This window comes from Sander lucioperca, chromosome 19 (genome assembly GCF_008315115.2).
Source record: "Sander lucioperca isolate FBNREF2018 chromosome 19, SLUC_FBN_1.2, whole genome shotgun sequence".
Taxonomy (NCBI): Eukaryota; Metazoa; Chordata; class Actinopteri; order Perciformes; family Percidae; genus Sander; species Sander lucioperca.
Window position 1 is genome coordinate 3,536,484 of NC_050191.1, and position 26,981 is coordinate 3,563,464.

At 42.4% G+C, this 26,981-nt stretch overlaps 2 long non-coding RNA genes across 2 annotated transcripts; one reads left to right on the plus strand and one right to left on the minus strand.

The window, feature by feature from the left end:
• Positions 1 to 5,000: 5,000 nt before the first annotated feature.
• On the plus strand, positions 5,001 to 20,322 carry LOC118493803. Its single transcript, XR_004895819.1, has 4 exons — positions 5,001 to 5,012; positions 5,330 to 5,333; positions 5,386 to 5,388; positions 20,226 to 20,322. It is a non-coding gene; the product is annotated as an uncharacterized LOC118493803 (long non-coding RNA).
• Positions 9,846 to 25,175, minus strand: LOC118493802. Its single transcript, XR_004895818.1, has 4 exons — positions 25,164 to 25,175; positions 24,843 to 24,846; positions 24,788 to 24,790; positions 9,846 to 9,944 (listed from the first exon to the last, which is right to left on the minus strand). It is a non-coding gene; the product is annotated as an uncharacterized LOC118493802 (long non-coding RNA).
• Between the last annotated feature and the right edge of the window lie 1,806 nt (positions 25,176 to 26,981).

Below are 26,981 nucleotides of genomic sequence, written 5' to 3' on the forward strand. Positions count from 1 at the left end.
AGGCCGCGAACTGTCAATCACATCATAGCCACGCCCTAAAACATCCCCCGCTTTATCGCCGATTTTAAATTCAACGAGACCATAATTCAAAAAATGAACACCATTCTGTGTTGCAGAAGACTTAAAACTAGCGATTGAGAATATAAACTCTTAATTGAAATGTTTACTGAGGTAATAAATCAAGTGAGAAGTGGGTCATTTCGCCATAGACTTCTATAGAAACGGACCTCCTTTTTGCAACCGCACGTGTCGCCTCCTGCTGGAATTCAGACAGAATGCAGGTTTAAGGCACTTCCGCATTTGCCGCATTTTGCTGAACCGGATGCGCTGTCCACTAATATATACAGTCTATGGGCTGTACACACTCACCGGAGGGCAGCTAGCAGCTAAAAGCTACTACCGCACTACTGTTTTTTTAGGGGGGAATAAACTTCAAGACGTGACATGACCTGTCCTCTGGAGGACATAGCCACACCACCGCCGCTCCGTGGATTGTTATTGGGATGATTATCACAGAAGCCTGTCTGAATACACTCACCGGACGGCAGCTAGCGGCTAACGGCTATCAGCTAGCAGGGCAAGCTAGCTACCAGCAGGATCGAGACAGGGACCAGGGTAGGTGAATTTAAACAATGTCTGAGTTGAAAACGCATCTTGTTGACACATAAGGGCCCTGTTCATGTTGCACAGACATATTAATTTCATTTTGTGTCTGTTAAGAGGCACAAAGGCACTCTAAAACTTGCCCCGACCACTGCCGTTTTAGCTCAGGGGACGCTTGTACATGTAGCTGCAGCTTCTCCGTGTTACCTGCACTGATTCGGGTCGGGGTTTTTTCTATCGAATGTACTCGCGTAGCTATAGCGATCAAGATTAACGTAAAAATTGGCCGGAATTCTCCTTTAATTAGCAGTTCAACAGAAAAAACTCTGGGCCTCTGAAGACAAGACTCTCCAACAAGAGTCTCTGAAACAAATAGCTGAGTCATGTATTGGCATTTCCTTTCAATACTTTTCTGCTCCTGTTGTCACTTTGCAGTTATAATAATTAAATAAAAATTGTCTGGCCTCCCATTTCAAAAGATGCACTTTTGAAAATAAACAAAAAGATCAAAAGCAACATTCCATCCTCTTTCTTTTGACGCATCATCATTCTATTTCACTGCTTTGATGAGTCTTTAGCACATAGGATGAATCCCTTCACATAACAATCTCATTCAGAGCCAGACAGTGTCAGACACTCAGAGACATTAACCAGACTGCCTACTCTTTACGATGGATAACTCCACAGAACAAAACAAGAAAGGCAAGGATAAAGGGCACAAAAACATCCTGCTGAACGAGTGGCTTTTCACGTATGACGAGGCTATTATTGCTGCATTGAAACGGCCTCCACACACCACACCCAAAACCATTCTCACTAAAGAGACCGAGACAGTGAAAGGGGGCCAACCACAACAGGCTGTTACATCCACGGATGCTCTGCAGTCAGCCTCTAAACTAAAGGTAGCTACAACAAAACCTGCGCCAAAGATTCTTAAACGGACGAATTTTCTACCACTGAAGAATCAGCAGCTGCAGTGGCAGGAGGAGAGAACCCCTCTCCTCCAGTCGCTCAGCATTCAAAACAGCGATGTGACAGACGAGGTTGACGACCAAGAGGAGCCAACAACAAGGCAACAAAAAGGCAACAGTAGGCCGAAAAAAACGTCTCTCTGGAAAAGATTCATCCGGATGTTCACATAAACTATCCCCAGATTTCTTCTTCCCGTGTGGGGAGTTCTTCCTTATCTTCTTAGAGTTTGCATGTTCTCCCCGCGTTAGTTTGGGTTTTCTCCGGGTGTCTCCGGTTCTCCCACAGTCCCACATCTGATCCGGCATGCAATCAATAAGAAATATGATTTACTATCAATAAAAAAACAATTAAATCAACTAAATCTGAATCTAAATGCATTTTATCCATATATAAGTTTATGTTATTAAGTTAAGTTTCTAAGCATGACACAATGTTGGAGAAAAGGAATAAAATAAGTATTTTATGTTATGTGGGGGAAACATTTTAGAGAGATTTTTAACTGTGTTGAGATTGTTGATATCTCTATTGTTGGTGATGTCATTAATAATTGTTGTGGTCATTAGACCTGATATTGAGAAATTGGCAGTGAAGAAAGCGTGTGGTCTTGACCAAATAAGAGCTGAACACCTGAAGTATGCAAGTCATAGTATCTCAGTGTTACTTGCTATATATTCCCCTCCCATTCCATAGACAGCCTCCTAGAGGAACTGCCAAGCAGAGAAACACTGCTTTGGGAAATTGATATCAAACACATAAAAACTTTAGAAACAAACATGTACAGCTTGGACAACGCTGTGCTGCTCCAGGGCCGGCCCACTGAGAACGGTGAATGGCTGTGAGCAGCACTCCTCGCCTCCCAACACAAGGGTGTAGGGGTACGGCCTGGTCTGGTGTCTGTCGGTCCATGTCTGTTCCGACCTGCAAATAATAATTTTCCACAAATCAAGTATTTGAATGACAAAGACTCTGACCAGCTGACAGCTAATGTTTTCTAACAGATTTTACAATTACAAGACCTGCATCACTAGATCTAAGGGGCTGTGTGAGTCTAGGAATACTCACAGGCTTAAGATCGATGAAGGCCTTCATGGCGTCAGACACTGTAGTCCTCACGGTCTTTCAGGCCCATCCTGAAGACTGCAGGTGGCATCAGGCTTGGCAGGACCATCAGGGCAATGTAGTCTTTGGAGCCTGTAAAGAAAGAAAATGGTTTGACTTAAGTATTATCATAGTTTATTGTATGAGTAGCTTATGGCTCAAAAAATGCACAAATCCAAATATTCAAATCGTAGGGTTATGTTTATGTTATATGTTATACTTTGTGACAAAGACTGTGTCTGTAACTGAGATAAGATCCATATCAATGCAAATTAAACCAGCTATTAGGCTAACTGAAATAAAACCATGCCAGTCTCTAGGTATGGTGAAGGGGATGTGATGATGTGGGGCTATTTTAATTCCAAAGGCCAAGGGAACTTTATCAGGATGCATAGTATCCTGGATCCATGAAATAACTGGCCTTTAATAATAAAAATCTGCCTGCCTCTATGGGAATTTAACATAGGGGTATGTATAATTATGGCCCCTGTATTTTAAGGAAGAACATTTATTTATTTACAATACATTATTCATTCAGAAAAAAATTGGTGTCCTTAAAAGGTTGGATTTTGCCTCTTTTTTTAATTAAGGCATTAAGATCAATTTCCAAAAGATGATTTTTTTATTCCTCTTTTTAGTCAACTTTAGCATGGGTATGAATACTTATGAGCAGCACTGTACATAATACAGGGTTAAACAGCCTCGACCCAGTGGTTGGGTTAATAAAATAACCCAGTATTTTTAGCGTGTGTGTGCTAAGATTTGACTGAGCTATGCCTCCATAAGACAAAGTGTGATTTTTGACGCAAAGGGTTTTAAAGAACCTTTAGATATGATGTGGGACCTGCTGTCCTCTCTCTCTCGGCCCCCTGCAGGTTCGACTGCAGCTAACTCACATACCCCGCCCTATCAATTCCCAATGTATTCACACTATTTATCATATTAAAGTGAATATTCTTACATTTTCATGCAACTGAACTGTAAACATTTAGGTTGGTTTGGTCAGAAATTCTACTAGCTAGTGTTAGAATATATTTTGTGAAAGTGTTAAGAAAAGGTTTTAGAGTTCATGGGGCTGACCTCAGTGCCTCTGTTTCCCTGGGTTATGAGAGGCCATCTAGTTTTACAGTGATTAGACATTATAAAGGGAGTGTGAGAAAGATCCTCTCTGATCGGGGGAGGGAACGAGGCAAACAATAGTCAGCACTATGCAAGCTTTGTGACACTGTATGGAAATGACCTGGCTCTCATGAAAACTCCTTAAAGTTTGCTGGAGATTAAAACACAGGTGTTCAAAATCCAACAATAGCGGCTTGCTTCTTCTGAGCTGAGAATTGGAAGTCAAGGTCATTTTTTTTTCACTTTGCGTTCTGTCACAACTCCCCATAGCGTGTTAAAATACTCTGTAATCCCGTTTCCCTCATGGTCAGGTGCTTAATTGTCTTTCTTTGTCTTTCTGCAGCTGTTGGAGGAGGTGGGTCGTATCCACTCCACAGCGAGCATTAGCTTCACTGATAGCTTTAACCAGATTGTTCCCAAAGTGCTTGCCCTGGCTCAAAGAAAATCTCCACTAGCCAAACAGTACTTGGAGGCCAGAGAAGAAGCGCTCACCGAGGATCTACCAGGTACTTACAAAAAGCTTATGAGTGTACTCACACAAATCAGTAGACAATTCAAAGTGCATTCTGAGATGATAATCAGATTTTGAGTGTGTGTGTGTGTGTGTGTGTGTGTGTGTGTAAGCTACTGGATGCCTAAAATTTCCTTCAGGATGAATAAAGTATTGATTTTTCTTGATTCTGTCTTGAGGTAGTAAATCCTTTGGGTTGAAAGAAAACAAAACACAAACTGTGCGCCTTCTACTACACTGTAGGTAATGTACATGGAAGGTACAGGTCTCAAGTGGAGCATATTCATTTAGCATTACTGTTGCGCTGTTCCTATTTAAAGGAGTGTGGCTTAGAAGTTATCCTAAAGCCACTGCTAGAGGATCTTAAAGTGCTCTCAACAGATGGGTTCTCTCTGGTGCACGAGGTTTGAAGGCAAACACCAATATTTTAAGAATATTGCAAGTAATTGTCGTGATTTCATTAATATAGCTTCCACTCTGAGCAGCCGTCACCAGTTAAAACAATGCTGGGAGTTTTCTTCAAATCATTTCTCAGATGATTTTGAGAAGGTACCAAGAAGCAGTACTAGCACTCCATTTTGTTCCTTACCACTTACTCTCCAGTGTGCTCTAGAGCAATATTTTACTGATGTTTCTTTTAGTGAAGATAAAGTTATTCAACGTGTTTCAGAAGTAACTGTTAACAATGTCAAGTATGCCACACAAGATGGTTTTGTTTTGGATGTGTTGCATGGTGAGAGAATTCCTCTTTTTTTCCAAGTGAAATACATTTTTAATGTGGACCCTACGTGGGTTCTTTGTGGAAAACTGATATTTCCGAAGTATTTTAGCCAGCACTTTTATGCTTATTCAGTGAAATTTGACCAGGAATGGACTGTGATACAGCCTGGGGCAGAGCTAGATTTTAATGCCCTTGATACATATACAGTTGATGGTGATATCTTTGTGGCAATGAAATACTGTGTGTAAGAATAGTTTTAAAAAATGTGGAGGGGAAGGATAGAGGGTGATCTGAGGTACCTGGAGATCTGTCTTTGTGGCATGAAATGCTGTGTAAGAAAAGTTCAAAATTACACCTTCAGATTGTACAAATATTTTAGCACTTGCGTGAATCGACTAATCTTTTGATGTTGCCTTTCTCTTTAAGCATACAATGACCACTCACAGTAGCTTTTAGTCAGTATAAAGCATGATAACAGTAAGTAATGCATTCATAAAGTGATTCTCCATTAAAGTTGTTTAAATGTGAAAAAACTTTGTTCATTAAAGTTTATTGCAAACGAAGATTGTGGTGTGCGGTAGTTATTCACTTTCCAGTATTTGAATTTGTACAATTTAACTTCTTTTAAATCACTGATTGTGGGAAGGACATTTTTGCCACTTTATAGGTACAATGGCATCGTCGCTGGGGTGGTACCCCCAACGAGAACACATTGGTACCATCTAATGGGGTACCTTTTTGTACCAGTGGATTAAGGTACAAATGTATTGCTAAGGTACCAAATTGTCTCTCAAAAGGTACAGTATAAAAGGGTACAACTCTGTACCTATGGTAAGGGTACCATTGCTGTACCTCGGGGGTACCACCCCAGCGACGAGCCATTTGTACCCTTGAAGGAACATACTCAAGGGTACATATTTGTACCTAAAAGGCACAAACTGTAGGGGTACTTCTTTGTACTGCCCCAGCAACGAGCATTTGTACCTTCTACATTTCTGTAACTTTATTTCTAAGAGTGTAGGGTTGTGTGTAGGTCTTGTCACTGTTTGTGAAAGATGAGCAATAGATTGTGGCTGATAATGTGCTTCAGTCTGGCTGCATATCACTTTGTTTATGTTTTTTTTATTGTAAGTATAGGCAATGTCAGCTGTATGATTAAACAATATGTCAAGTGTTACGTGTGAAGCATTTGAACTCAAGGCAGATATCCCTCTGGAGACAATCAAGGAGGCTATCGCCTGCAACGTGGTCTCCATGATGTGTACAAATGAAAACGTTGTCGTAGGACTACAGCAACCACATCGTTGGAAAGGTCTCAACCTGGAGAGTAACATATGTCAGTCTGAAGAGGATCCATTACTCCTGCTCTGAAATATTGACCTCTGAACCTTGAACCCAGTCCATGTTTGAAGGCTTGTCACTTAGCAACAGGAGGTGCTCCACACATGGGACCAGCTGTTCTAGAAAGCTCTGGACCTCAGCTGTCATGTAGATATGCTCACCAAAGTTTACCTACTGTAAGCACTGTCAAATATGATAATAAGCTATTTTCACCTATTTAACAATTTGATTTTTTAAATATAATGACACCAGTGTGTTCCCCATCCCAAAAAACCCCAGGGTGTATCCAAAATGATACACTGCCAACTTCTAATTCTGAGAAATATACCAATATATTTAAAAACTACAACTCCCAGCAGAGACGCACCCAAGAAGCTGTTACAAAGCTTGTGTATTTGTAGTTCTTCCGGGGTGGGTGGGGGGACATGTTGGACTGCTGTGTTTCTGCTGTCTGCCGTGAATGGGCTTCATTCCACTTCAGATTGCTGCCGCCGGCCAGCCGAGCAGTACATGAGACAAATACATGAAACTGTATTTATTATTATTAATATCTTCATTGTTTACATCCTCAAATACAACGTTAGACAGGGTAGAAGTGTGCCAAAAATGCCAATACACATACCCGTACAAAGCTATATGCATCTCTGTGAACAAAAAAAAAAAAAGGCTTATCCTTTTAATTTCCTGAAAATTTTTCCTAAAACTAGTCCCTTCTTAATTTTGAAAAGGTAGGCCTAGTCTCAGTAAAGGCTACAAAGGTTAGGATGGCTACAAGCTGTACTGTAACCATGGTGATTGATATGAGGATCATCTTCTGAATATAATAATTAATATGATAGAAAAGTCAGTTATTTAAAACAACTAATAATTCAGTGTGATGTTAAATCAAACTAAGTCCCACACATAAATATGCTCATGTTTTTTTTCCCTTTAGTCTTTGCTATTAACATTCATCAACTGCAAAATTAGAAAATTGCTTCTCTTTGTATATAGTTTATTTTTTGTTTTTCACAACAGTACAAGTCAAAACAAATGCCCATTAGTCAAACAAGCCATTAGGCTGTATTTCTAAACACTCAACTGTAGGTTGTTTATATAGGCCTCGTATTTTTCTGCGACAAGGCAAATCAAAGTGCTTAGTATAAAACACCATTTTTTCATTATTGGTATTTTTATTGAATAAATTCTCACGTACAACAACGTTTTTAGGTGCAGCAATCTTTCCTATCGGCCGAGCGGTAATTACTACGTCACTTCCGGAGTCTTCAGCTGATTGTTTTAAACGTTATTACGTTACGTGCATAACTTACTGGAACAAAACTGAGCAGCGTGTTGTTGCTAGTGACAAAACCACTGATTATATATATTTATTACATGGCTTGCTTGAATTTTAATGTAGAATGCAGTCTGTTATTTTCTTGATAACAGACCGTTGCTAAGTATAACACACCGTTGCCATGCATAGCAGAGCGTTGCTATGCACGCAGTTCTGTTCACTCTGGAGGACAGCTATCAATCAATCCGCTGAAAGAAGATTGGCGTCGGGGTCCTGATCACCCTGTCGTTGTTGTATTCGCTATAACAACCGCCTCGCTCTACATTATCCCTTACGTACATTGAAGCGATACTGCCGTTAAAGACCCGCTGCTCGCAAGCCCCCAGGAAGAGCGTCAAGTCTAAAAGCCACCATGGGCTTAGCGGATAACGGTGGTACTGCACCCCATGGCCCAGAAAGACTTTTCACTTAGACTTTGCATAAAAGTCAGCATACTCTGCTTCTGACTGGCTAGTAGTCCTTACCTAGCTACTGAGCATGTGCGACTCCCAACAAAGATGGAACAGAAGTGAGATGCCTCATTCTGTAGCTAAAACAGAGAGCTCAACACACAGGGTGGCGGTGTGCGATCACAGAAGGCTTGTATCATAGACCTAACAGAAAATGTTGTGTATTTTAACCGTAGCTACACATAATTTCTGTTTTTGAATTACGGGGCAAAGTCCAGGTAATGAGCTGCCAGAAGGAGTGTAGAAACCTTAGATTATATCATATTAATGTGCTAAAATGACAGGACTGGATACAGGCAATCAGGGATTTAAAAACCTTTTACTCGGATATTTTTATCAGGCCTACACTTTAAAGCTATTGTGCGTAGCTTCTGTCTCCCCCATGAGGAATTCTAAGTAATGACAACAACACTGACAGTTACTAGTAGCCAAGGAGGACACGAAGGATTAAAAACATGATGGACTCTTCAGAAGACATAATTATCTTCACTCCAGTTTCTGTGCGGGAAAGTCACCGGACGCCACAATCTTCTGAACATAGTCCTACTCAGAAATCCAGAGAGAGTTGTGTGGAGCTGATAGTCTTAATTAGCTTTGTAGCAACTCATTTGGCAACGGCTTGAATGTAACGGACGTTCATTAATATAAAAAAGTTACACACTAAAGCTTTAATTATTTCTTTTTTGTCTTTTGATTGTTGTTGTCTGAGCCTATAATTGATATTACGCATTTATAAGCTGCGTATAAACATTTAATAAACGGTTTATTACACACTATGCTGTCACTGTCATCAGGATATTTTAGGTAGTTAACAATCACAACTCTTGTAAAGACGTATTTTATGTCATTCCTCTTTCAATGTGCATGTGTCACCCATTCACCTCAATGACACATTAATTCATTTTAATTCATGTATAAACCCCTGGAGTGTAATAGTCCAGATGTGTTTTCAGCAAGATTTGCTCACAACTGCATTATAGTGTATACAAATGATTAGTCTATTCTCTGCTTATAAATGCTAACCAGTGGGTTAAAGTAAAGTATTTTCTTGTAAGCATTGTAAAGAGTTTTTTATTCTCAGGATGAAAAACAGAAGTTGATAAGATCACAATGAGAAAGAAACTGGTCTACACTCGAGAGCAAACAGCCAATAATGAGCGAAGACTATGACCACATAGCTCACACAGGAACAAGCACGAACAGTGTGAGAGATTAGATTAGAGGAAGGAGGGAGGGAGGGAGGGGGTTCTTCTTTTCTAAAGGCTTGGGTCCAAATGAAAGTTAAGCAAAACGTTTAATAAACAACATGATGAAAAATGACATGACAAAAGCAAATGTTACACTGCAGCTGACAGTGGACTGAAAACATGCATCTCCGTTCTGGAGTCACATCAATCAGTCATGTGACAATGATAAAACAATACACTGCAAGCAGCGGACATACAGACATGCTTCCTTGTGAGGTCACAGTCTGCAGTCTAAACATGACAAAACAATACATCAATGAAACACAGCCAGCAGTGGACTGCCAAACATGCCTCCCCTTTGGGAGACACATTCAAACAGTCCTGAATCATTGTGAAGTTTCCAAATTTATCCTAAAGGAGCTGAGGGTGGTTCCTCAAATGACATCTCTCCCAGGATTTAGGACACACCTCTGAATTCAGGTTTACTCTCATGGCAGACAAAGGTAGTGCCAATTCTATTCAAGTTTACAGAGATATGCATTTTCTTTGTTCTAATCAGTCTGGCCCAGCAGGGAGTGGCTCCCCAAAATGCCAAGACAACAGTTACCTTTCCTGTGAGGACAATGAGTCTTTCTCCAGTATGCAAATTGACAGTCGTGACCTAATCAATTATCAGAAGGTTGGGTTGGGGTGAGGCATGTCAAATGTTGATTAGTGTAGTTATTTGATTAGATCTGGCTGCAGAGTCCATTATGTACATTTAAACCAAGGGGACATTGTTTTCATAACATTAAGCATGGTTTGAACTTTTTTTATAATCAACAGGTTTAAATACTTCATTTTGGTGACTTTTCATTAGTGAATGAAAAGTCACCTGTCAGGATGATTCACCATCCATCCATCCATCCATCCATCCATCTTCTTCCGCTTATCCGATCTCGGGTCGCGGGGGTAGCAGCTCCAGCAGGGGACCCCAAACTTCCCTTTCCCGAGCCACATTAACCAGCTCTGACTGGGGGATCCCGAGGCGTTCCCAGGCCAGGTTGGAGGATGATTCACCTGTCAACTATTTGTTAAAGAACCAAATATTCTTTCTATAAGTTAATCTTGTTCACGTTGCAGAACCATGTTTTATTTCAGTGTTATCTGATTATCATACTCACCCAAAAATGTTCATAATGTTTTTACTTTTTGAATTCTGAGCTCTGACAGTTAGTTACTCTTCAACGTGTTTTTATTCTGAATTATTAATTTATAATGTTTTGAATGTGTTTTGATGAGATTTTGAGGCCCTGCACACTAAAAATACTGGGTTATTTTATTAACCCAACCACTGGGTCGAGGCTGTTTAACCCTGTATTATGTATATTCAACCCATAGTGGGTAACTTTCAGTAACCCAGTTGTTGGGTTAATGGTTTTGGACTGTTCCTCAGTCTTCCTTGATCTGAATAACCCAACCAGTGATCATTTTAACCCAGTGGTTTGGTTACATTCAAGGTCCGTGTACTTGGTGGCCAACGGATTTTCGTTTTGAAAGGAAAAAAACAAAAACGAAAAACGGCCAGTTTCCCAATTACCATTAGTAAATAGGAAAACAAAAAACGGAAAACAACCCATTATTCGTTTTTTGTTTTGATAGTTAAAATCGGAAAACGAAAAACAATCTCGTTATCCGATTGTCTTTGATGTATTTGTAGATGGAATTCGGAAATTAAAATGTGTGTATAAATCTTATTCCTTTTTCCGTTTTCTGTGCACTGCCTGATCAGTTCTACGCTTGCGCGAACTTCACAGCTCTATGCACGCATTGGCGTAAGGATGTTTGGACATTCCCGGTTACCGGAAGAAAACATTACACAGAGACAGTAGACCGTTATGATGGCAGAGATGAAGTTTACAAGGTGTTTGCTGGAGTTGCCTAAAGTATAGTAGTTAATGATATACGGAGGGTCGTCCGGCCATCCAGTACAACACCATGTAGCAAATTAAATAAAGGCTTCAAATTTTACGTTTCGTCATTTCTTTGCAACTTTGAAGGTAATTTGCTAACGCTAGCTAGCCTGAGCTAGAAGCCTTGCTTTGGTGTTATAAGTCATGACTCCGTCCTGCTTCAGGTTAACCATGTTTTAAATAAAGTTTAAGCATGTGTATACCTCTCACTTTATGTGTTTGTACTTTTATGAAAGTATCGGGTAAAAACGGTCAGGGTACTAAAGTATAATCCGTTTTTCGTTTTAAACCAAAAACGAAAAAAGGAAAAAACGGGTCGATGTTTTGTTTTTGGTTTCAAACCAAAAACGGAAAAACCAAACTATGAGCTCCGTTTTCTCGTTTTTCCAATGTCCATACAAATTAAAAATTAACTGGAAAACTGCTCGTTTTTCAACTGTTGTTTTTTTGTTATTCATGTTTCTGTTTTAACCCAACAGCGAGAATACGGGCTCATTTTTATAATGTGCATAATCATTGAAAATCTGATGGAACACAGGTCTCGTTTATAATGTTATTTTGGTCTTACGTGTTAAGTCAAAAGTTGACTAAAACCAATGCGCTCTGGACAGGAAGTAACATTAACGTGTCAAAATAAAAGTATGAGAGCTGCCAGAAGAACAATGTAGCCTACTTTAGCTTTTGCCTGTAGCTTGTCAGATTAAGCTACAGTTAATTATTTAGGGTTATATAAAGTATTTAATTGAGCAACATTCATTAATAGCCACACAGGGAGTAAGAATGGATGTTGTTTTAAAATAGAAATAGGATTATAATAAGTTTTAAATCACATTTTAAATAAAATCTGTATTCCCCTACATTATGTGTGGTGTTATTGACTACCTTTACTCTAATCTACTCCAGCCAGTAAAAACAGACAGAAAATATAAGGGCTTTTTTTTTAATTGCTCTGCAGAATATTGTATGTGACATGGTTGACCACATTAGCTGCCAATGAACATGTCAATGTGATGAAGAACATAAATTAACAAGTTAAAGTGTACTGGAGACTCTCTCATTCTGGTCTGGTCTCCTCAGGCCCAGCAGACTAGACCAGAGTTCATGGTGAGCATGGTAGACCTCCTCACTGCTGGGCCTGTGCCTGGATCACCCAGCTCGTTAGATGTTCACTGCTCATACTAAGGCCTTGAAACAGTAGCTGGCCAATATTGGATAATAAAATATAATACATGATAGGTATTGTGTGGTTGAATTACAATAAGGAATGGTCAATGGTAAGCACTGTGATCTCACAGCAAGAAGGTACTGGGTTGGAACCCTGGTAAGTAATATAAATATTTACTGCTGTTGTATTGTTGCAGCAGCAGCAGATGGCACAGAATCATGCAAACGTTTAATGTTACAACCGAGATCTATCTCTCTCTCTCTCTCTCTCTCTCTCTCTCTCTCTCTCTCTCTCTGAACATACACTTCCACAAAGGCTGGTGCATGTTTATTATATATTGTATGGTGCTGTGGACTCAAGTGGCAAATCTGAATCAGCAAAGTGGCCTACTGTAATATTCTAGCAGTAAACCACAAGTGTGGTCCAGTCTGCAGAGCCTGAGGAGACCAGGATGAGAGAAGCAACATGGCAGCTTCCTCACTAATATGATGTGAGGTTTGCAATGTGGCCCAGTTGTATCTGCAAGAGTTCTTCATCACACTCAAAACTAATGGCAGTTAAGTTGGTCAACCATGAATATTCTGCAGAGTTGCAATAAAAAGAAGCCTTTTCATTTAGTTTCTTTTAGGAAGAAACCTCGGACAGACCCAGGCTCTTGGTAGGCGCGTGTGTGTGTGTCTTTCTGTCTGTCTGTCTGTCTGTGTATGTGTGTGTTTATGTGGGTGGGTGTCTTTCTGTCTGTCTGTGTATATGTGTGTGTCTTTCTGTCTGTCTGTGTATATGTGTGTGTGTGTGTGTGTGTCTCTTTCTGTCTGTCTGTCTGTCTATGTGTGTGTTTGTGTGTCTTTCTGTCTGTCTGTCTGTCTGTCTGTGTGTGTGCATGCACATACTTGTAAATATGCACAGGTCCTGTGTGTTTATTTTCTGTAAAGCTCAATAGTGCCCTGTTGCACTACCAGGTCAAAATTTGCCCGGGAAGACCATAACTGCTATAAAATTGAATAAAACACCCAAACTTTTATGAAAGTTGTGAATATTAATTTACTTGCGAAGAGCATGGAAGGGAACAATGCATGTTATTTTTGGTTAATTTGGTTGAAAGAGTGTTAGATGCCTTTTTACTGGCTGGTGTAAGATTAGAGTAACTAGTCAATAACTGCCACACAGGCTAATAATAGATGAATGTAGATTCCTTGTGATTTTAAAATTATTATTAAATACTTTATATAACCCTAATTAGCTAACTTTAGCCTAATCTGACAAGCTACAGGCAAACAATGTTTTCATAAAGTACATTGTTCTTCTGGCAGCTCTCATACTTTTATTTTGACATGTTAATGTTACTTCCTGTCCAGAGCGCATTGGTTTTAGTCAACTTTTGACTTAACACGTAAGACCAAAATAACATTATAAACGAGACCTGTGTTCCATCAGATTTTCAATGATTATGCACATTATAAAAATGAGCCCGTATTCTCGCTGTTGGGTTAAAACAGAAACATGAATAACAAAAAAAACAACAGTTGAAAAACGAGCAGTTTTCCAGTTAATTTTTAATTTGTATGGACATTGGAAAAAACGAGAAATCGGAGCTCATAGTTTGGTTTTTCCGTTTTTGGTTTGAAACCAAAAACAAAACATCGACCCGTTTTTTCCTTTTTTCGTTTTTGGTTTAAAACGAAAAACGGATTATACTTTAGTACCCTGACCGTTTTTACCCGATACTTTCATAAAAGTACAAACTATCAGGGCTGGTGCGAAGGCAGGCAAGGTTAGGACCCAAATGCAGTTTAAAGAGTTTTAATATAAGATAAGCAAAACTTACTTGGAGATATAATCCAATACAAAAAGGAAATCCACGACAGGGAATGCAGAAAAAAACAGAACGCACAGCAACAAGACGAGACGATCCGACAAGGGACAAGGGAAAACAGAGAGGCTAAATACACAAGGTAACGAGGGAACGAGAGGCAGGTGACACAACAGGTGGAACAAATCAAAAAAGGCGGGAAACAAACAAAGACAGGAAGAAAGCTAGACAAGACAAGGGAGACAAGACAGACTACAAAATAAAACAGGAAACAAGCACAATACAGAACAGAAACCGACTACAAAAATAATACACACCACAAAATACCAAAACCCTGACAGTACCCCCCCCCCCAAGGGACAGATCCCAGATGGCCCAAAAACAGAACAAAAAGACAACCCAGGGAGGGCGGAGGGGGACCGGAGGAGGGCCAAACAGGTCAGCAACCAAGTCAAGTGGGGCTAGGGAATGGAGTCACTGGGACAAAGGAAACAGAGGGCCGGTGAGGCCTGGGGGAAACAGAGGGGGGCCACTCGGGGGAAACACAGAGCGGGGCCACTCGGGGGAAACACAGAGCGGGGCCACTCGGGGGAAACACAGAGCGGGGCCACTCGGGGGAAACACAGAGCGGGGCCACTCGGGGGAAACACAGAGAGTCCCTGGGAGGCCTCAGCAACAGGGGACTGAGAGGCCTCGGCAACAGGGGACTGAGAGGCCTCGGCAACAGGGGACTGAGAGGCCTCGGCAACAGGGGACTGAGAGCCGCAACGAAGGCAGATACCTTCAGGCGGCCTGCGACGAAGGCAGAATCCCTCTGGCGGCCTGTGGCGGAGGCAGAAACCTTCTGGCCACCGGCGACGAAGGCAGAATCCCTCTGGCCACCGGCGACGAAGGCAGAATCCCTCTGGCGGCCTGCGGCGGAGGCAGAAACCTTCAGGCGGCCGGCGACGAAGGCAGAACCCTTCTGGCCACCGGCGACGAAGGCAGAATCTCTCTGGTGGCCGTACAGGATGTCGAGGGCACCGAGATGACTGGCGGCGAAGGCGAAGCCTCTCTGAAGGACGGCGACGAAGGCGAAACCCCTCTGGAGGCCGTCTGCGAGGGCGAATCCCTTCTGAAGACCAGCGGCGAAGGCGAAGCCTCTCTGAAGGACGGCGACGAAGGCGAAACCCCTCTGGAGGCCGTCTGCGAGGGCGAATCCCTTCTGAAGACCAGCGGCGAAGGCGAAGCCTCTCTGAAGGACGGCGACGAAGGCGAAACCCCTCTGGAGGGCGACAGCGAAAGCAGAATCCTTCTGGAGGCCGTCTGCGAGGGCGAATTCCTTCTGAAGACCGGCGGCGAAGGCGAATCCCCTCTGGTGGACAGACAGGCTCAGCAGATGAAGGGGCATCTGGGCTGGAGACAGGCGACGGGTCAGCTGGGCTGGAGACAAGCGACGGGTCAGCTGGGCTGGAGACAGGCGACGGGTCAGCTGGGTCAGTGTCTGCCAACAAGGTAACAGGATCAGTAACAGACAACAAGACAGGGTCAGGAGTCGGCAACTCCGCCGACAGGGTAACTGGAGCATTAGTCGGCCAGACCACCGACAAAACACGGGGAGCAGGAGTTGGCCTGACCACCGAGAGGACACGAGGGGCAGGAGTCGGCCTGACCACCGAGAGGACACGAGGGGCAGGAGTCGGCCTGACCGCCGACAGGACACGAGGGGCAGGAGTCGGCCTGACCGCCGACAGGACACGAGGGGCAGGAGTCGGCCTGACTGCCACAGGCAAAGTCTCATGGGGGCAGAACAAAGGCAAAGTCACTAGGGAGGTCTCTGGGACTCCAGAGACCAACAAAGCCTCAGGGGCAGTCTCTTGGACGCCGGAGACCGGCAAGGCCTCTGGCTTGCCCGTAGACGTGGACTCTGGGAGAGCTGTCGACATGGACTCTGGAAGAGCTGTCGACGTAGACTCTGGGAGAGTGGTCATTGAAGACTCTGGACGACTGGAAGACTCTAGCAGAGCGGTCATCGAAGACTCTGGACGACTGGAAGACTCTAGCAGAGCGGTCATCGAAGAGTCTGGACGACTGGAAGACTCTAGCAGAGCGGTCATCAAAGACTCTAGACGACTGGAAGACTCTAGCAGAGCGGTCATCAAAGACTCTAGACGACTGGAAGACTCTAGCAGAGCGGTCATCGTAGATTCTTGAAGAGCGGTCATCGACGACTCTTGAAGACTGCACGTCAGCGGCGGTTCTGGGCGGCTGCACGTCAGCGGCAGTTCTGGAAGGCTGCACGTCAGCGGCGGTTCTGGAAGGCTGCGCAGTGCTGGGAAACTGGGCAGCTTGGGGACACTAGGAAACTCGGAAACATTAGGAAACTCAGGAACTCTAGGAAACTCGGGAACACTAGGAAGCTCGGGGAAGCTAGGAAGGCTGCTAGCAAGCCTGGGATCTGGGAGAGTGCTAACTAGCCTGGACTCAGGAGGGCTGCTAGCCAGCCGGGGCTCAAGAAGGCTGCTAGCTAGCCTGGATTCAGAAGAGCTGCTAACTAGCCTGGACTCAGGAGGGCTGCTAGCTAGCTTGGGCTTAAGGGGGCTGCTAGCCAGCCGGGGCTCAAGAAGGCTGCTAGCTAGCCTGGATTCAGAAGAGCTGCTAACTAGCCTGGGCTCAGGAAGGCTACTAGCTAGCCGGGGCTCAGAGAGGCTGCTAGTTAGCCTTGTTTCAGGGGGGTTGCTAGCTAGCCTGAATTTAGGGGGCCTGCTAGCTAGCCTGGGCTCAGGAAGGCTACTAGCTAGCCGGGACTCAAGAAAGTTGCTAGCTAGCTTGGATTCAGGGGGCCTGCTAGCTAGCCTGGAGTCAGGAGAGCTGCACGTCCACCCGGAATCAGGAGAGCTGCACGTCCACCCGGAATCAGGAGAGCTGCACGCCAACCCTGAGTCAGGAGAGCTGCACGCCAGCCCGGAGTCAGGAAAGTTGCACGCCAGCTCAGGAGAGCTGCACGCCAGCCTGGAGTCAGGAGAGTTGCACGCCAGCTCAGGAGAGCTGCACGTCAGCCCGGGGTCAGGAACAATGGTGAACTCGGACTCGGGAACACTGGTAGCCTCAGGAACAGTAACTCTGGTCCGCACGGACTCAGGACTGCTGGACAGCATGAGCTCACATCCGCTGGACAGCACAGGCTCGGGTCCGCTGCACAGCACAGGCTCGGGTCCGCTGAACAGTTCCGGCTCAGGTCCGCTGCACAGTTCCGGCTCAGGTCCGCTGAACAGCACAGGCTCAGGTCCGCTGCACAGCACAGGCTCAGGTCCGCTGAACAGCACAGGCTCGGGTCCACTGCACAGCACCGGCTCGGGTCCGCTGCACAGCACGGGCTCGGGTCCGCTGAACAGTTCCGGCTCAAGTCCGCTGAACAGTTCCGGCTCAGGTCCGCTGCACAGTTCCGGCTCAGGTACACAGGTCAGCTCTGGCTCAGGAACACAGGTCAGCTCTGGCTCAGGAACACAGGTCAGCTCTGGCTCAGAAACACAGGTCAGCTCTGGCTCAGGAACACAGGTCAGCTCAGGCTCAGAAACACAGGTCAGCTCAGGCTCAGAAACACAGGTCAGCTCAGGCTCAGGAACACAGGTCAGCTCAGGCTCAGAAACACAGGTCAGCTCAGGCTCAGAAACACAGGTCAGCTCTGGCTCAGGAACACAGGTCAGCTCAGGCTCAGAAACACAGGTCAGCTCTGGCTCAGAAACACAGGTCAGCTCTGGCTCAGAAACACAGGTCAGCTGAGGCCCTGGAGGAAAAACAGGCCTGGTGACAGGGAGGCCGAATTCCCTCGCCGTAGCCTGCCAGCGCATATCCATGAGGTGCCTAGCAAAGGCAGGATCCTCCTCATGGAGCCCATGAAAAAATTTCAACAAAAATTCTCCCACTGAGTCCATGGGGTGAAAAAGAGGCACAAACTCCATAACTGCTGGGTCCATATATTGGTCGAATCGTACTATCAGGGCTGGTGCGAAGGCAGGCAAGGTTAGGACCCAAATGCAGTTTAAAGAGTTTTAATATAAGATAAGCAAAACTTACTTGGAGATATAATCCAATACAAAAAGGAAATCCACGACAGGGAATGCAGAAAAAAACAGAACGCACAGCGACAAGACGAGACGATCCGACAAGGGACAAGGGAAAACAGAGAGGCTAAATACACAAGGTAACGAGGGAACGAGAGGCAGGTGACACAACAGGTGGAACAAATCAAAAAAGGCGGGAAACAAACAAAGACAGGAAGAAAGCTAGACAAGACAAGGGAGACAAGACAGACTACAAAATAAAACAGGAAACAAGCACAATACAGAACAGAAACCGACTACAAAAATAATACACACCACAAAATACCAAAACCCTGACACAAACACATAAAGTGAGAGGTATACACATGCTTAAACTTTATTTAAAACATGGTTAACCTGAAGCAGGACGGAGTCATGACTTATAACACCAAAGCAAGGCTTCTAGCTCAGGCTAGCTAGCGTTAGCAAATTACCTTCAAAGTTGTAAAGAAATGACGAAAATTTGAAGCCTTTATTTAATTTGCTACATGGTGTTGTACTGGATGGCCAGACGACCCTCCGTATATCATTAACAGATACTTTAGGCAACTCCAGCAAACACCTTGTAAACTTCATCTCTGCCATCATAACGGTCTACTGTCTCTGTGTAATGTTTTCTTCCGGTAACCGGGAATGTCCAAACATCCTTACGCCAATGCGTGCATAGAGCTGTGAAGTTCGCGCAAGCGTAGAACTGATCAGGCAGTGCACAGAACGGATTTTACAGGCGGTACGGAAAAAGGAATAAGATTTATACACACATTTTAATTTCCGAGTTCCATCTACAAATACATCAAAGACAATCGGATAACGAGATTGTTTTTCGTTTTCCGATTTTAACTATCAAAACAAAAAACGAATAATGGGTTGTTTTCCGTTTTTTGTTTTCCTATTTACTAATGGTAATTGGGAAACTGGCCGTTTTTCGTTTTTGTTTTTTTCCTTTCAAAACGAAAATCCGTTGGCCACCAAGTACACGGACCTTGAATGTAACCAAACCACTGGGTTAAAATGATCACTGGTTGGGTTATTCAGATCAAGGAAGACTGAGGAACAGTCCAAAACCATTAACCCAACAACTGGGTTACTGAAAGTTACCCACTATGGGTTGAATATACATAATACAGGGTTAAACAGCCTCGACCCAGTGGTTGGGTTAATAAAATAACCCAGTATTTTTAGTGTGCAGGGCCTCAAAATCTCATCAAAACACATTCAAAACATTATAAATTAATAATTCAGAATAAAAACACGTTGAAGAGTAACTAACTGTCAGAGCTCAGAATTCAAAAAGTAAAAACATTATGAACATTTTTGGGTGAGTATGATAATCAGATAACACTGAAATAAAACATGGTTCTGCAACGTGAACAAGATTAACTTATAGAAAGAATATTTGGTTCTTTAACAAATAGTTGACAGGTGAATCATCCTCCAACCTGGCCTGGGAACGCCTCGGGATCCCCCAGTCAGAGCTGGTTAATGTGGCTCGGGAAAGGGAAGTTTGGGGTCCCCTGCTGGAGCTGCTACCCCCGCGACCCGAGATCGGATAAGCGGAAGAAGATGGATGGATGGATGGATGGATGGATGGATGGTGAATCATCCTGACAGGTGACTTTTCATTCACTAATGAAAAGTCACCAAAATGAAGTATTTAAACCTGTTGATTATAAAAAAAAGTTCAAACCATGCTTAATGTTATGAAAACAATGTCCCCTTGGTTTAAATGTACATAATGGACTCTGCAGCCAGATCTAATCAAATAACTACACTAATCAACATTTGACATGCCTCACCCCAACCCAACCTTCTGATAATTGATTAGGTCACGACTGTCAATTTGCATACTGGAGAAAGACTCATTGTCCTCACAGGAAAGGTAACTGTTGTCTTGGCATTTTGGGGAGCCACTCCCTGCTGGGCCAGACTGATTAGAACAAAGAAAATGCATATCTCTGTAAACTTGAATAGAATTGGCACTACCTTTGTCTGCCATGAGAGTAAACCTGAATTCAGAGGTGTGTCCTAAATCCTGGGAGAGATGTCATTTGAGGAACCACCCTCAGCTCCTTTAGGATAAATTTGGAAACTTCACAATGATTCAGGACTGTTTGAATGTGTCTCCCAAAGGGGAGGCATGTTTGGCAGTCCACTGCTGGCTGTGTTTCATTGATGTATTGTTTTGTCATGTTTAGACTGCAGACTGTGACCTCACAAGGAAGCATGTCTGTATGTCCGCTGCTTGCAGTGTATTGTTTTATCATTGTCACATGACTGATTGATGTGACTCCAGAACGGAGATGCATGTTTTCAGTCCACTGTCAGCTGCAGTGTAACATTTGCTTTTGTCATGTCATTTTTCATCATGTTGTTTATTAAACGTTTTGCTTAACTTTCATTTGGACCCAAGCCTTTAGAAAAGAAGAACCCCCTCCCTCCCTCCCTCCTTCCTCTAATCTAATCTCTCACACTGTTCGTGCTTGTTCCTGTGTGAGCTATGTGGTCATAGTCTTCGCTCATTATTGGCTGTTTGCTCTCGAGTGTAGACCAGTTTCTTTCTCATTGTGATCTTATCAACTTCTGTTTTTCATCCTGAGAATAAAAAACTCTTTACAATGCTTACAAGAAAATACTTTACTTTAACCCACTGGTTAGCATTTATAAGCAGAGAATAGACTAATCATTTGTATACACTATAATGCAGTTGTGAGCAAATCTTGCTGAAAACACATCTGGACTATTACACTCCAGGGGTTTATACATGAATTAAAATGAATTAATGTGTCATTGAGGTGAATGGGTGACACATGCACATTGAAAGAGGAATGACATAAAATACGTCTTTACAAGAGTTGTGATTGTTAACTACCTAAAATATCCTGATGACAGTGACAGCATAGTGTGTAATAAACCGTTTATTAAATGTTTATACGCAGCTTATAAATGCGTAATATCAATTATAGGCTCAGACAACAACAATCAAAAGACAAAAAAGAAATAATTAAAGCTTTAGTGTGTAACTTTTTTATATTAATGAACGTCCGTTACATTCAAGCCGTTGCCAAATGAGTTGCTACAAAGCTAATTAAGACTATCAGCTCCACACAACTCTCTCTGGATTTCTGAGTAGGACTATGTTCAGAAGATTGTGGCGTCCGGTGACTTTCCCGCACAGAAACTGGAGTGAAGATAATTATGTCTTCTGAAGAGTCCATCATGTTTTTAATCCTTCGTGTCCTCCTTGGCTACTAGTAACTGTCAGTGTTGTTGTCATTACTTAGAATTCCTCATGGGGGAGACAGAAGCTACGCACAATAGCTTTAAAGTGTAGGCCTGATAAAAATATCCGAGTAAAAGGTTTTTAAATCCCTGATTGCCTGTATCCAGTCCTGTCATTTTAGCACATTAATATGATATAATCTAAGGTTTCTACACTCCTTCTGGCAGCTCATTACCTGGACTTTGCCCCGTAATTCAAAAACAGAAATTATGTGTAGCTACGGTTAAAATACACAACATTTTCTGTTAGGTCTATGATACAAGCCTTCTGTGATCGCACACCGCCACCCTGTGTGTTGAGCTCTCTGTTTTAGCTACAGAATGAGGCATCTCACTTCTGTTCCATCTTTGTTGGGAGTCGCACATGCTCAGTAGCTAGGTAAGGACTACTAGCCAGTCAGAAGCAGAGTATGCTGACTTTTATGCAAAGTCTAAGTGAAAAGTCTTTCTGGGCCATGGGGTGCAGTACCACCGTTATCCGCTAAGCCCATGGTGGCTTTTAGACTTGACGCTCTTCCTGGGGGCTTGCGAGCAGCGGGTCTTTAACGGCAGTATCGCTTCAATGTACGTAAGGGATAATGTAGAGCGAGGCGGTTGTTATAGCGAATACAACAACGACAGGGTGATCAGGACCCCGACGCCAATCTTCTTTCAGCGGATTGATTGATAGCTGTCCTCCAGAGTGAACAGAACTGCGTGCATAGCAACGCTCTGCTATGCATGGCAACGGTGTGTTATACTTAGCAACGGTCTGTTATCAAGAAAATAACAGACTGCATTCTACATTAAAATTCAAGCAAGCCATGTAATAAATATATATAATCAGTGGTTTTGTCACTAGCAACAACACGCTGCTCAGTTTTGTTCCAGTAAGTTATGCACGTAACGTAATAACGTTTAAAACAATCAGCTGAAGACTCCGGAAGTGACGTAGTAATTACCGCTCGGCCGATAGGAAAGATTGCTGCACCTAAAAACGTTGTTGTACGTGAGAATTTATTCAATAAAAATACCAATAATGAAAAAATGGTGTTTTATACTAAGCACTTTGATTTGCCTTGTCGCAGAAAAATACGAGGCCTATATAAACAACCTACAGTTGAGTGTTTAGAAATACAGCCTAATGGCTTGTTTGACTAATGGGCATTTGTTTTGACTTGTACTGTTGTGAAAAACAAAAAATAAACTATATACAAAGAGAAGCAATTTTCTAATTTTGCAGTTGATGAATGTTAATAGCAAAGACTAAAGGGAAAAAAAACATGAGCATATTTATGTGTGGGACTTAGTTTGATTTAACATCACACTGAATTATTAGTTGTTTTAAATAACTGACTTTTCTATCATATTAATTATTATATTCAGAAGATGATCCTCATATCAATCACCATGGTTACAGTACAGCTTGTAGCCATCCTAACCTTTGTAGCCTTTACTGAGACTAGGCCTACCTTTTCAAAATTAAGAAGGGACTAGTTTTAGGAAAAATTTTCAGGAAATTAAAAGGATAAGCCGATTTTTGCTGAGGTTTTTGTTCACAGAGATGCATATAGCTTTGTACGGGTATGTGTATTGGCATTTTTGGCACACTTCTACCCTGTCTAACGTTGTATTTGAGGATGTAAACAATGAAGATATTAATAATAATAAATACAGTTTCATGTATTTGTCTCATGTACTGCTCGGCTGGCCGGCGGCAGCAATCTGAAATGGAATGAAGCCCATTCACGGCAGACAGCAGAAACACAGCAGTCCAACATGTCCCCCCACCCACCCCGGAAGAACTACAAATACACAAGCTTTGTAACAGCTTCTTGGGTGCGTCTCTGCTGGGAGTTGTAGTTTTTAAATATATTGGTATATTTCTCAGAATTAGAAGTTGGCAGTGTATCATTTTGGATACACCCTGGGGTTTTTTGGGATGGGGAACACACTGGTGTCATTATATTTAAAAAATCAAATTGTTAAATAGGTGAAAATAGCTTATTATCATATTTGACAGTGCTTACAGTAGGTAAACTTTGGTGAGCATATCTACATGACAGCTGAGGTCCAGAGCTTTCTAGAACAGCTGGTCCCATGTGTGGAGCACCTCCTGTTGCTAAGTGACAAGCCTTCAAACATGGACTGGGTTCAAGGTTCAGAGGTCAATATTTCAGAGCAGGAGTAATGGATCCTCTTCAGACTGACATATGTTACTCTCCAGGTTGAGACCTTTCCAACGATGTGGTTGCTGTAGTCCTACGACAACGTTTTCATTTGTACACATCATGGAGACCACGTTGCAGGCGATAGCCTCCTTGATTGTCTCCAGAGGGATATCTGCCTTGAGTTCAAATGCTTCACACGTAACACTTGACATATTGTTTAATCATACAGCTGACATTGCCTATACTTACAATAAAAAAAACATAAACAAAGTGATATGCAGCCAGACTGAAGCACATTATCAGCCACAATCTATTGCTCATCTTTCACAAACAGTGACAAGACCTACACACAACCCTACACTCTTAGAAATAAAGTTACAGAAATGTAGAAGGTACAAATGCTCGTTGCTGGGGCAGTACAAAGAAGTACCCCTACAGTTTGTGCCTTTTAGGTACAAATATGTACCCTTGAGTATGTTCCTTCAAGGGTACAAATGGCTCGTCGCTGGGGTGGTACCCCCGAGGTACAGCAATGGTACCCTTACCATAGGTACAGAGTTGTACCCTTTTATACTGTACCTTTTGAGAGACAATTTGGTACCTTAGCAATACATTTGTACCTTAATCCACTGGTACAAAAAGGTACCCCATTAGATGGTACCAATGTGTTCTCGTTGGGGGTACCACCCCAGCGACGATGCCATTGTACCTATAAAGTGGCAAAAATGTCCTTCCCACAATCAGTGATTTAAAAGAAGTTAAATTGTACAAATTCAAATACTGGAAAGTGAATAACTACCGCACACCACAATCTTCGTTTGCAATAAACTTTAATGAACAAAGTTTTTTCACATTTAAACAACTTTAATGGAGAATCACTTTATGAATGCATTACTTACTGTTATCATGCTTTATACTGACTAAAAGCTACTGTGAGTGGTCATTGTATGCTTAAAGAGAAAGGCAACATCAAAAGATTAGTCGATTCACGCAAGTGCTAAAATATTTGTACAATCTGAAGGTGTAATTTTGAACTTTTCTTACACAGCATTTCATGCCACAAAGACAGATCTCCAGGTACCTCAGATCACCCTCTATCCTTCCCCTCCACATTTTTTAAAACTATTCTTACACACAGTATTTCATTGCCACAAAGATATCACCATCAACTGTATATGTATCAAGGGCATTAAAATCTAGCTCTGCCCCAGGCTGTATCACAGTCCATTCCTGGTCAAATTTCACTGAATAAGCATAAAAGTGCTGGCTAAAATACTTCGGAAATATCAGTTTTCCACAAAGAACCCACGTAGGGTCCACATTAAAAATGTATTTCACTTGGAAAAAAAGAGGAATTCTCTCACCATGCAACACATCCAAAACAAAACCATCTTGTGTGGCATACTTGACATTGTTAACAGTTACTTCTGAAACACGTTGAATAACTTTATCTTCACTAAAAGAAACATCAGTAAAATATTGCTCTAGAGCACACTGGAGAGTAAGTGGTAAGGAACAAAATGGAGTGCTAGTACTGCTTCTTGGTACCTTCTCAAAATCATCTGAGAAATGATTTGAAGAAAACTCCCAGCATTGTTTTAACTGGTGACGGCTGCTCAGAGTGGAAGCTATATTAATGAAATCACGACAATTACTTGCAATATTCTTAAAATATTGGTGTTTGCCTTCAAACCTCGTGCACCAGAGTGAACCCATCTGTTGAGAGCACTTTAAGATCCTCTAGCAGTGGCTTTAGGATAACTTCTAAGCCACACTCCTTTAAATAGGAACAGCGCAACAGTAATGCTAAATGAATATGCTCCACTTGAGACCTGTACCTTCCATGTACATTACCTACAGTGTAGTAGAAGGCGCACAGTTTGTGTTTTGTTTTCTTTCAACCCAAAGGATTTACTACCTCAAGACAGAATCAAGAAAAATCAATACTTTATTCATCCTGAAGGAAATTTTAGGCATCCAGTAGCTTACACACACACACACACACACACACACACACACACTCAAAATCTGATTATCATCTCAGAATGCACTTTGAATTGTCTACTGATTTGTGTGAGTACACTCATAAGCTTTTTGTAAGTACCTGGTAGATCCTCGGTGAGCGCTTCTTCTCTGGCCTCCAAGTACTGTTTGGCTAGTGGAGATTTTCTTTGAGCCAGGGCAAGCACTTTGGGAACAATCTGGTTAAAGCTATCAGTGAAGCTAATGCTCGCTGTGGAGTGGACACGACCCACCTCCTCCAACAGCTGCAGAAAGACAAAGAAAGACAATTAAGCACCTGACCATGAGGGAAAGGGGATTACAGAGTATTTTAACACGCTATGGGGAGTTGTGACAGAACGCAAAGTGAAAAAAAAATGACCTTGACTTCCAATTCTCAGCTCAGAAGAAGCAAGCCGCTATTGTTGGATTTTGAACACCTGTGTTTTAATCTCCAGCAAACTTTAAGGAGTTTTCATGAGAGCCAGGTCATTCCCATACAGTGTCACAAAGCTTGCATAGTGCTGACTATTGTTTGCCTCGTTCCCTCCCCCGATCAGAGAGGATCTTTCTCACACTCCCTTTATAATGTCTAATCACTGTAAAACTAGATGGCCTCTCATAACCCAGGGAAACAGAGGCACTGAGGTCAGCCCCATGAACTCTAAAACCTTTTCTTAACACTTTCACAAAATATATTCTAACACTAGCTAGTAGAATTTCTGACCAAACCAACCTAAATGTTTACAGTTCAGTTGCATGAAAATGTAAGAATATTCACTTTAATATGATAAATAGTGTGAATACATTGGGAATTGATAGGGCGGGGTATGTGAGTTAGCTGCAGTCGAACCTGCAGGGGGCCGAGAGAGAGAGGACAGCAGGTCCCACATCATATCTAAAGGTTCTTTAAAACCCTTTGCGTCAAAAATCACACTTTGTCTTATGGAGGCATAGCTCAGTCAAATCTTAGCACACACACGCTAAAAATACTGGGTTATTTTATTAACCCAACCACTGGGTCGAGGCTGTTTAACCCTGTATTATGTACAGTGCTGCTCATAAGTATTCATACCCATGCTAAAGTTGACTAAAAAGAGGAATAAAAAAATCATCTTTTGGAAATTGATCTTAATGCCTTAATTAAAAAAAGAGGAAAAATCCAACCTTTTAAGGACACCAATTTTTTTCTGAATGAATAATGT